This window comes from Antechinus flavipes, chromosome 3 (genome assembly GCF_016432865.1).
Source record: "Antechinus flavipes isolate AdamAnt ecotype Samford, QLD, Australia chromosome 3, AdamAnt_v2, whole genome shotgun sequence".
Lineage (NCBI taxonomy): Eukaryota > Metazoa > Chordata > Mammalia > Dasyuromorphia > Dasyuridae > Antechinus > Antechinus flavipes.
In genome coordinates, this window is record NC_067400.1 from 198,946,554 (window position 1) to 198,958,509 (window position 11,956).

Here is an 11,956-nt window from a genome sequence, read left to right on the forward strand (position 1 = left end):
GCATAAGCTTTTAGCACAAACCAAACTCTTTGCTTCCCCACAGCCATAAGATGATGACTTGGGGTTTCCCCCAACCTCAGCCAAATTATGCTTGGCTCCAATAATTCTAATTATGACCGTAAAGTTAGTATTTAGCTTTCAATTTCCCATTCTCTGATACTCAAGGCTAGCATTCATTGTATATGACACCAGGATCTGGAAGACTGAATTGGAACTGAAGTTCCAGATTGCTGGTAAATCTTTGATTATAGGTTTTGCAACAGTGTGTCACCTAAGGACCAGTTTCACACATTCTAGGAAAAAAAGCTCAGAAGGTTTCTAAGATATGTGCTATTTCCAAGAGATGTATACAGCAACCCTGAAATGGACAGATTTAGTAAAGTCTTTCTTCAGTCCTGTCACAGTCTGATATAAAATATTAAACTGCTGTATATTCAAAGCTATATCTTCCTCCTTTATCTTCATCATTAAATCCACATCCCTCTCATAATTTTTAACTTCATTCAAAGTTCTAGGAATATAAGCTCGTTTAAATACTTCTTCATCCACATGATCTTGATTGGATCTTTGTTCTTCTGTCCTTTGGGCTGCTATTTCCATGGCCTTTAAGAAGTAATCATCCATGTTGTCTTTTGGGATAGAAGGATCTGTGATAAATTCAAAGAGCTCCCGTACAGTCATCACAGCAACACCATGTTTAAAAAAAAATTATTGACATTGGCACAGTCTTTCCTCAGGAATTCCAAGGCATGTGGGTGATCATGCTCCACAGACTGAGACACATCAATGATGTATACATCTCCAATACAGTACAGCATGTTAAATTCACTGAGATCTTGCATGGATGAGTCTGGTATCCTGATACATTGTTCTCATGTACTGAATTACTTGAAGATATATAACTCCCGGGCCTTAGATTCTGATAACTGAGCATTTTTCAAAAGAGGAGCAGGCATGTCATCTTTACCAATGAAGCTCATGACAAGAACATGATGTTGTAGCATGATAGGTTCTGGGCAAGGTATTTTTGCTGTGTTTAACCTTATTAAATTTCTCATTTCCTTTTCTGCCCAAGTCTGTACCATTTTTCTGGGGTTTCCTTTACAATATCCATGACACAACCTGAATTCCCCATTTACATACTTATCCCTATCCTTGAACACCAACATTGAAGTTTTATAAATCTTGGTTATTCCTACATAGTCTATTTCTTGTTCTACAACAACTGTGGTGGAGCTATTGAAGAGGAGATAGAGTGATGATGATAGATATATATATTTTTAAGATTTTCAAAGCACTTTACACACATTATCTCAATTGATCCAAACAAAACACCAATAAGGAAACTGAGTCTCAAAAGAACATCTATCTTGCACAAGCTTACCCAGTGAAATAAGCTTCTAAGTCAAGATTTAAATTCAGGTCTTCCTGACTTCAAATGCTACCTATTTGCAAAATATTGCTTTATTTTGCTTAAGTATACTTCCTTATTAGAAGTAAAGGTAGTATTAGGAGGAAAGGTTTGAAGTAACCATTAGTAACCCTCATAGAAGAGATGGCATTTGAGGTGATCTTTGAAGGGAAAAAAAGATTTCTTAAGAGGAGAGATAAGGAGGGAGTGTATTCCAAGAATGGGAGACTATGTGAGGAACAGGGAAAAGGCCATCTTGACTACATTGAAGAGTATAGGGAGTCTAATTTAAAAACTTAAAACTTCTAACTTAAATCTAATTCCAAACTTAAAAAGTTAAATTGAAGCTAAGTTTTTTGTTTGTTTTTGCTGAGGCAATTGGGGTTAAGTGATTTACCTACAGTCACACAGCTAAGAAGTGTTAAGTATCTGAGACCAGATCAGATTTGAACTCAGGTCCTCCTGACTTCATGGCTGGTGCTCTATCCATTGTACCACCTAGGTAGCCCTTTTGGAGCTAAATTATGAAAACTTTTAAGTATTAATCCAAAACAATTATACTGGAGTCTGAAGGTCATTGGGGGGGAGGGCACGATAGAATATTAAGTAGGGGAAAAAATGGTCAAAACTGTGCTTTATGGATATCATCTTGCCAGCTTGTGTGGAGCCTATGTAGTGGGAAGAGTCCTGAAGCTGGGAGAAAAATGATGATTACAATAATCCAGAAGAAGCTTAATAAGTAAGATGGTAGTTGGGTGAGTAGAGAGGAGATATATGTGTAAGAGATAGAAACAGTAAGATTTGGCAACTGATTATATATGTGGAGTAAAAGTAAAGAGGAGAAGATGACACTGAGGTTTCAAATCTGGGTGACTGGATGAATGGTGATCTTTCTTTTTTTTTTTTAATAGCTTTTTATTTACAAGTTATATGCATGGGTAATTTTATAGCATTGATAATTGCCAAAGCTTTTGTTCCAATTTTTCCCTTCCTTCCCCCCACCCCCTCCCCTAGATGGCAGGATGACCAATACATGTTAAATATATTAGAGTATAAATTTACAAAATAAGTATACATGCCCACACCATTATTTTGCTGTACAAAAAGAATCAGACTCCGAAATATTGTACAGTTAGCCTGTGAAGGAAATCAAAAATGCAGGCAGACAAAAATAGAGGGATTGGGAATTCAATGTAATGGTTCTTAATCATCTCCCAGAGTTCTTTCGCTGGGTGTAGCTGGTTCAGTTCATTATTGCTCCATTAGAACTGATTTGGTTCATCTTATTGCTGAAGATGGCCAGGTCCATCAGAATTGATCATCATATAATATTGTTGTTGAAGTATATAATGATCTCCTGGTCCTGCTCATTTCACTCGGCATCAGTTCGTGTAAGTCCCTCCAGGCCTTTCTGAAATCATCCTGTTGGTCGTTTCTTACCGAACAATAATATTCCATATTATTCATATACCACAATTTATTCAGCCATTCTCCAATTGATGGACATCTACTCAGTTTCCAGTTTCTGGCCACTACAAAGAGGGCTGCCACAAACATTCTTGCACATACAGGTCCCTTTCCCTTCTTTAAGATCTCTTTGGGACATAAGCCCAGTAGTAACACTGCTGGGTCAAAGGGTATACACAGTTTGATAACTTTTTGAGCAAAGTTCCAAATTGCTCTCCAGAATGGCTGGATGTATTCACAATTCCACTAACAATGTTTTCCCACATCCCCTCCAACATTCTGCATTATTTTCCCCTGTCATTCTAGTCAGTCTGACAGGTGTGTAGCAGTATCTCAGATTTGTCTTAATTTGCAATTCTCTGATTAATAATGACTTGGAGCATCTTTTCATATGGCTAGATATAGTTTCAATTTCTTCGTCTGAGAATTGTCTGTTCATATCCTTTGACCATTTATCAATTGGAGAATGGCTTGATTCTTATAAATTAGAGTCAATTCTCTATATATTTTGAATATGAGGCCTTTATCAGAACCTTTGACTGCAAAAATGTTTTCCCAGTTTATTGCTTCCCTTCTAATCTTGTCTGCATTAGTTTTGTTTGTACAAAAACTTTTCAATTTGATATAATCAAAATTTTCTACTTTGTGATCAGTAATAAACTAGAGATCATTGGTCTCTATTGGTCATAAATTCTTTCCTCTTCCACAGGTCTGAGAGGTAAACTATCCTGTTTTCCTCTAATTTATTTGTAATCTCATTGTTTATGCCTACGTTCTGAACCCATTTTGACCTTATCTTGGTGTATGGTGTTAAGTGTGGGTCAATGCCCAGTTTCTACCATATTAGTTTCCAATGTTCCCAGCAATTTTTGTGAAACACTGAGTTTTTATCCCAAAAGCTGGGGTCTTTGGGTTTGTCAAACACTAGAGTATTAAGGTTATTGATTGTTTTGTTCTTTAAACCTAACCTATTCCACTAATCAACTAATCTATTTCTTAGCCAATACCAAATGGTTTTGGTGACCGCTGCTTTTTAATATAATTTTAGATCTGGTACAGCTAGGCCACCTTCATTTGATTTTTTTTCATTAATTCCCTTGAAATTCTTGACCTTTTGTTTTTCCATATGAAATTTGTTGTTATTTTTTCTAGGTCATTAAAATAGTTTTTTGGGAGTCTAATTGGTATAGTGCTAAACAAATAGATTAATTTAGGTAGCATTGTCATCTTTATTATATTTGCTCGCCCAATCCAATTTAATATTTTTCAAATTGGTTAGATTGGACTTTATTTGTGTGGAAAATGGTTTGTAGTTTTGTTCATAAAGTTTCTGATTTTCTCTTGGCAGATAGATTCCTAAGTATTTTATACTATCAGCAGTTACTTTAAATGGAATTTCACTTTGTAACTCTGACTGTTGGATTTTGTTAGTGATATATAAAAATGCTAATGGCTTATGTAGGTTTATTTTGTATCCTGCAACTTTGCTAAAAGTGTGGATTATTTCTAATAACTTTTTAGTAGAATTTCTGGGGTTCTCTAAGTATACCATCGTATCATCAGCAAAGAGTGATAATTTGGTTTCCTCATTGCCTACTCTAATTCCTTTAATCTCTTTCTCAATTTTTATTGCCAAAGCTAGCATTTCTAATACAATATTAAATACTAACGGTGATAGTGGGCAACCTTGTTTCACTCCTGATCTTATTGGGAATGGTTGCAGTTTGTCTCCATTACATTACATTACATTACATATGATGCTTACTGATGGTTTTAAATAGATGATTTTAGAAATTTGCTCATATACTGTTATGGGATAATAAATCTGTTCTGAATTCTCTCCATACTGACCTTCACCAGCTACTTGGTCAAAGGTGAAGAGAAAAAGTCCATTTATTCCTATACTCTCAAGTGTTTTAAATAGGAATGGATGTTGGATTTTAGCAAATATTTTTTTCTACATCTATTGAGATGATCATATGGTTTTTGTTAATTTGATTATTAATATGGCCAATTATACAGATAGTTTTCCTAATATTGAACCATCCCTGCATTCCTAGTATAAATCCTACTTGATCATGGTGTATTATCCTGGGGATGACGTTCTGTAGTCTTTTTGCTAATATCTTATTTAAGATTTTAGCATCAATATTCATTAGGGAGATTGGTCTATAATTTTCTTTCTCTGTTTTCAACCTACCTGGTTTAGGTATCAGTACCATGTCTGTGTCATAAAAGGAATTTGGTAGGGCTCCTTCATTCCCTATTTTATCAAATAGTTTATATAGCATTTGAGTTAATTGTTCTTTAAATGTTTGATAGAATTCACATGTAAATCCATCTGGTCCTGGGGATTTTTTCTTAGGGAGTTGATTAATAGCTTGTTCTATTTCCTTTTCTGAAATGGGACTATTCAAGCAATTTACTTCTTCCTCTGTTAATCTGGAAAGCCTATATTTTTGGAGGTAGACATCCATTTCACTTAGGTTATCAAATTTATTGGCATAAAGTTGGGCAAAGTGACTCCTTATTATCTAATTTCCTCTTCATTGGTGGAAAGTTCTCCCTTTTCATTTTTAAGAGTACTAATTTGATGTTCCTCTTTCCTTTTTCTAATCACATTTACCAAAGGCTTATCTATTTTATTGGTTTTTTTTTTTTTTTCAGAAAACCAACTCTTAGTTTTATTTATTAGTTCAATAGTTTTTTTTTTACTTTCAATATTATTAATTTCTCCTTTTAATTTTAGAATTTCAAATTTAGTATTTGATTGGGGATTTTTAATTTGGTCTTTTTCTAGCTTTTTTCGTTGCAGGCCCAATTCATTCATCTTCTCTTTCTCTATTTTATTCAAGTAAGTCTCTAAGGATATTTTGGCATGATGTCTCATCGTTGTCATTATCTTGAGTGAAATTATTAATTGTGTCTATAATTTGCTGTTTCACCCAATCATTCTTTAAGATGAGATTATTTAGTTTCCAATTACTTTTTGGTCCATTTATCCCTAAATTTTTGTTAAATGTAGTTTTTATCGCATCGTGATCTGAAAAGAAAGCATTTGCTATTTCTGCCTTCCTGCATTTAATTTTGAGGTCTTTATGTCCTAATATGTGTTCAGTTTTTGTATAGGTTCCATGAACTGCTGAGAAGAAAGTATATTCCTTTCTGCCTCCATTCAGTTTTCTCCAAAGATCTATCATACCTAATTTTTCTAATATTCTATTTACCTCTTTAATTTCTTTCTTCTTTGTTTTGTGGTTTGATTTGTTTAATTCTGAGAGTACAAGGTTGAGATCTCCCACTATTATAGTTTTGCTGTCTATTTCTTCTTACAATTTTCTTAACTTCTCCTTTAGGAAGTTAGGTGCTATATGTTTAGTATTGATATTGCTTCATTGTCTATGCTATCCTTTAGCAAGATATAGTTTCCTTCCTTATCTCTTTTAATTAGATCAATTTTTGTTTTTGCTTAGTCATTCCACATCTCATGAGCCTCCCCCCTCAATTAACCCTTCATGGGTGGAGGAAGAAGGGAGAGGGAGAGGAGCAAAAACACAATCATCTCCTGAGAAGCAGAATATGACAAGATTAGAAGAGGCATTAATTAAGGCAAAAAATGCAGGAGAAGATATATCTGATTTTATAAATGCATATCCTGTGATTGAAAAGCTTGACTCTTCTGGTCAAAAAGAGAGAAAATACACTCCTTTTAATTTGGAAAAAATTAAAGATTTGAAAAAGCTTTGCACTCTTTATGGGGCTACATCCTCTTAGGTTAAGCTGTTACTAGATAATTTGTCTTATGAAATCTTAACCCCGAATGATTGGAAATCCATAGCTAAGACATGTCTAGAACCTGGACAAAGTTTGTTGTGGCTTTCGGAGTTTCATGAATTATGTAGGATTCAAGCCCAATACAATAGGCAAACAGGAGCTAATGGACAAATCACTTTTAACCAATTAGCTGGTGAAGATCAGTATGGAGAGAATTCAGAACAGATTTATTATCCCATACCAGTGTATGAGCAAATTTCTAAGGCTGCAATAAAAGTTTGGGGTTCTCTCCCTGGACAGAAAAATGGAAATAAAGCCTTCACAAAAAGAGAGCAAGGTCCCAATGAACCTTTTGTGGATTTTGTGGGATGTTTGCAAACAGCTGTAATAAGAACCATTGGAGATAATGCTGCCACAGAAATAATGACCAGACATCTGGTTAAGGAAAATGCCAATGAGGTTTGCAAAAAATTATATGGGAACTAGACAACGATGCTCCTTTAGAGAAGATCATAAGGCGCTGTGCCATAGTGGACACAAATGCTTATTATACCCAAATTATGATGAACATGGGAAGACAGGATCCCTCTTGGCAAGGGACTTCTAGAGAGAGTCATAGATGCTTTCAGTGTGGAAAAGTTGGACATTTGAGAGCCCAATGCAGATATAGAGATAGAGTGAGAGAAAACCCAAAACCCCATGTCCAAAATGCAACCGAGGCTTTCACTGGGCCTCTGAATGTAGATAGACACTGGAAAATGAGAGGCAGAACCCAACTCCAAGATATCAATCAAAAGACAGAAGGGGCATGATAGAAGCTGAGGTTACACCCAGAGAGTCTTTAGAAATTCAGGACTCTGATGTCATCAACCAACAGAAAAGCAATCAGGATTATAGTTGGGAAGAATATAGGCCTTTTAACCCAACAGGATAGTGTCCAGTGCAAATAGCTCCAATGTAATTATCAGATGATGAGGAGAAATCCCAAAAGTAGTAAATAGAAGGGACCAGATAGGTTAACTGCTTGGGGAAGAGGGTTTGCTTTATCTCTACAGGAGGAGAAGGAATCAGATGGGTGCCAAAGAGCCGTATTTGCCTTATCCATCAGATAGAAACAGAAAAGCAGAAAAACCTCAAAAACAAGGAGAAGATTTAAGAAACATCTGACACTGAAAGAGCATGGCTGACAATGAGATTGTTAAAAGAACTTTAAAATCTTCAGCTTTCAGTTCCTGAAAAAACCAGCAAGAATCATTGGATTCCCTGAGATGAAAAATTGTTGATGAGACTATTGCAGTACTTCAGAGCTTACAGAAATTATTGTATTTCTGGCACATGAACTAATAGACAATGGATTCCTTTTGGACTATTTCTAGGACTTATGGACATATATAAATTCTCATGTTGATTCATGTTATTTGTTACATTACTACTAGCCTGTGTTATATTGCTATGTGCTTATGTAATTATGTGTAATGCCTCCCATATTGATAGATTTATGGACACCTTGTTTCATACCTGTTTCAAGTGAGCCCCCTTAGAAACCCGCTAATCTGATTTGATTTTCTATTTGCTTTGGTGCTTTCATCTCCCTTCCTGAGATGTCAGGGAAGGTGTGACCACCTTCTTTTTATGGTCTTTTCACTTCTTTTTTGAGCAGTCAGGGAAGGTGTGATAACCTTCTTTTTGGGGGGGGTTCTCACCTCCTTGAGAAGTCAAGGAGGTTATGACCACCTTATGTTCTAAAATAAAGGAAAGTGGGAGATGTTGGAATCCTTACAAAGTGTAAAGTCATTAGAGTTGATAGATACAATAATTAGCTAATTTATCATGGTTCAGTATGATTGATCTGATCTTACAAGATGATGTTATGGGCCAGAAGAAACAAGGTACTAAGAAACAATGCTTGTATTCACACCTTTAGAGAGCTCATATAAGCAAGAAGCTCTTAGGGCCAGAGAACACTCTGGGACAGATACAGAGCACTCTGGGAGAGCCAGAAGCCCTTTCTCGGAGGCAAGACAAATTCATTTCCAACTTTCACCTCAATGCTGGCTTGAGAAATTTGGAGTTGAGCTAGAGGAGTCAGATCCATTCCATTTTCCACCTTTGTGCTGGCTGGAGGCTGAAGAAAGCAGAGGCAAAGGACAACTGCAAGAACTCTTGGAACCAAGCAAAAAGATAGGCCTCTAAGAAAAACTAACCAGGCTATTTTGGAGGAAGCAATACAAGATCTGAACTTTTAACACCTGGCTGCATTTGGGTGATTATTACTTTTAACTGAAACTAAGGCTGCCTCCAGAAAACCTCCCCAAGAAACCTGCTCTCAGAGAGAACCATTATATTTTAAAGAAAAAGAACACCACAATCCCTTTTCCCTACTTCCCTTTTTATGTTATATCAGTAAAATCAAATTATACATGTAGTCTTTTTGTATATCCATAACAGAAATACAGTTCTCAAGAGTTCCTTTTACCTTTTCTGCTTCTCTTGAGTTCTATGATTGGAGATCAAATTTTTTGTTTAGGTCTGGTTTTTTCCTTAGAAACAAATGGAATTCATCTGTTTTATTAAATGTCCATTTTCTTCCATGGAAGAAAATGCTCAGCTTAGCTGGGTAGTTTATGCTTGGCTGCATTCCAAGTTCTTTTGTCTTTTAGAATATCAGATACCAGGCCCTTTGGTCCTTTAATGTGGAGGCAGCCAGATATTGGGTGATCCTTATTGTGGCACCTCGGTATTTGAATTGTTTTTTTCTGCTTGTAATATTTTTTCCTTAATCTGATAGTTCTGAAATTTCGCTATTCCTTGGAGTTTTTATTTTAGGGTCTTTTTCAGGTGTTCGATGAATTCTTTCAATGCCTATTTTACCTTCTGATTCTATTATCTCTGGATAATTCTCTTTGATCATTACTATTGTATCTAGGCTCTTTTTTTCATCATAATTTTCGGAAAGTCCAATAATACTCAGATTATCTCTCCTAGATCTATTTTCCAGGTCTGTCGTTTTTCCAAGTAGATATTTCATGGTTTTTTCCAATTTCATTTTTTTGGCTTTGCTTGACTGTTTCTTGCTATCTCAATGAATCATTGCTTTCTATTTGTTCAGTTCTGATTTTTAATGAGTTATTTTCTTCATTAGCTTTTTTTTACTTTTTTTTGTATATGTCTATTTTTTTAATGAGTTTTTAATTGAGTTGTTTTGCTCTCTGGAATTTTTTTCCATTTCACTAATTTTTTTTTTTTTTTAGTGAATTATTTTCTTTTTCCAATTCACAAATCCTACTTTCTTGTGAATTCTTTGTCTTTTCCATTTCACAATTCTTACTTTCCTAAACTTTTTTTACTTTTTCCAATTCACAAATTCTATTTCCCTGTACTTCCTGGGAATTTTTTACTTTTTCCAATTCATATTTCAGCAAGTTGTTACTTTCTTGCAAAGCTTTTTTTTTCCTTTCCCCATTTTTCTAACTCTCTTTTGAGACTTTTAATGGTCTCTTCTAGGAGAGTGTTATGTAAAAGAGGACAGGTAACATTCCCCTTTGGGATATCGTCTGGAGACTGTTTGCTATTAGTCTCCTCAGTGTTGCAAACCTGCTCTTTTTCTTTATAGAAGCTATCAATCGTCCTTTTAATTTTTTTACTCATTTTTTAAAGCCTTTCGGGTCTGTCTTCAGGGCAAGCGGGTTACCAGCTTCTTTAGCAAAGCAGGGAAATATGTAAGCAAGCTTCAGGCAGCTAGGTATGGGAGTTCTCTGGCCAAAAGTTCTCCTCCCCCAACCGGAAGTTGTCCAGAACCTGCTGGACAGTGTGTGTAAAAGGCCCTGCGAAGAGAGAAGAGGAAGGGCGAGACAAGAGACGCGCAGAAGGGAGACAAGACAGGCTTTCTGATCAAGTCTCGTTTATTGTGGGCAAAAGTACAAGTATTTATGGTGGTTTGTGAGGGAGTGGGGGTCGTGCAAACTCAGTACAGAGGAGACCTTAGATAAAGGGTTTGTTTCCCGCTGAAAGAGGAGTTAACCAGAGGCCTTTGATGATGTAGGAAGCTCCAGGAGGCATCTAGATGTCTGTTTGTTCAAGGTTAGAGGAGTCTTAGGAATGTGGCTTTATCACCTGTAGATTAGTGCTGGCTCCCCACAGGTCCCCCTTTTTGTATTTATATAAAGAATAGAATTCTTCACTTCCCGACCTGTGCCTGGCTTAGGTTGTCCCTATGGGGAGAAGCCTTACCCGTCATAGGAAGGATGTACAGAAACATCTCTTCCTGGCTTAGGTTGGCTAGTCCTTGAGGGATCTTACCCGTCATTGGCTTAACCAGGTCTCGATGTTTTTTGAAAATTTTGATTGTTCATATGAGCATCAAAGGGGTCATCATCAGTCTCAAGGTGATGATAATGTATGTGAATGGGTTTTGCCAGTACACTATCTATCTGGGACTTTACAAAGGACGTGATTTTCCGGAAAGCCCAGGGTCCAAAGGACAAAAGTCCGAGAAAGCCAATTAAAGGCCCAAGTAAGGGAAGGATATAAGGGAGGATCCCATGGAGCCCACTCCAAAGAGGATTGTCAAAGAGCTTAATCAAATCTTCCTGGAGTCTCCTAATTTTGTCCCTAACAATACCGGATTTGTTTGCATAGAAGCAACAGCGTTCTTGGAGGGCTAAACATATCCCTCCTTGTTCTGCAGTGAGGAGGTCCAGGCCTTGTCTGTTTTGCAAGACAACATCAGCTAAATTATTGATCTGATCCTGAAGATCATTTATAATACTGGAGAGGGCCTGGATGCAGGTACCAGTCCATGGTCTCATTTTAAAAACTGCTGCTCCAGGCTGTGAAATGTGGGTGTGCTGTGCTGACAGTCAAAGCTGATCAAAAGCTGATCCAGGTCCCAGAAGCAAGCCAATATCTGTAATTTGACCAAAATCTAGAACAAAAAACACAAATCTAACAAAGAAAGATTAAATCATTCTTAGATAGAAAGACTCAGTTCACCAGACTGCTGCAGAACATGAGGAGGCCAAAATAAATTGTTTCCTATGTGAAGAAATGAGTTTGCTTTACAGGCCAAGCAATTCGCTGCAGTCTTAAAGACCATTATTAATTGTCCTCTTATCATGTAGAAAACTTGAAGAAACAAAACACAAATATCCAGTAACAGACAGATGACCAGGTGAAATACTCAGTTGCCCAAGCATTTAGGATACAATGATTACATATAACCAGACTAAAAATAGCAAGGCATGACATAATTGAATTGCATTAACAGTTCTATTGACCATTGCTCTGATCATAGAAATCAGTTAC

The 11,956-nt window shown here is 36.3% G+C and overlaps 1 pseudogene; it reads right to left on the bottom strand.

The window, feature by feature from the left end:
* Nucleotides 1-330: 330 nt before the first annotated feature.
* On the bottom strand, nt 331-10,958 carry LOC127557108 (serine/threonine-protein kinase RIO1-like; annotated as a pseudogene).
* Between the last annotated feature and the right edge of the window lie 998 nt (nt 10,959-11,956).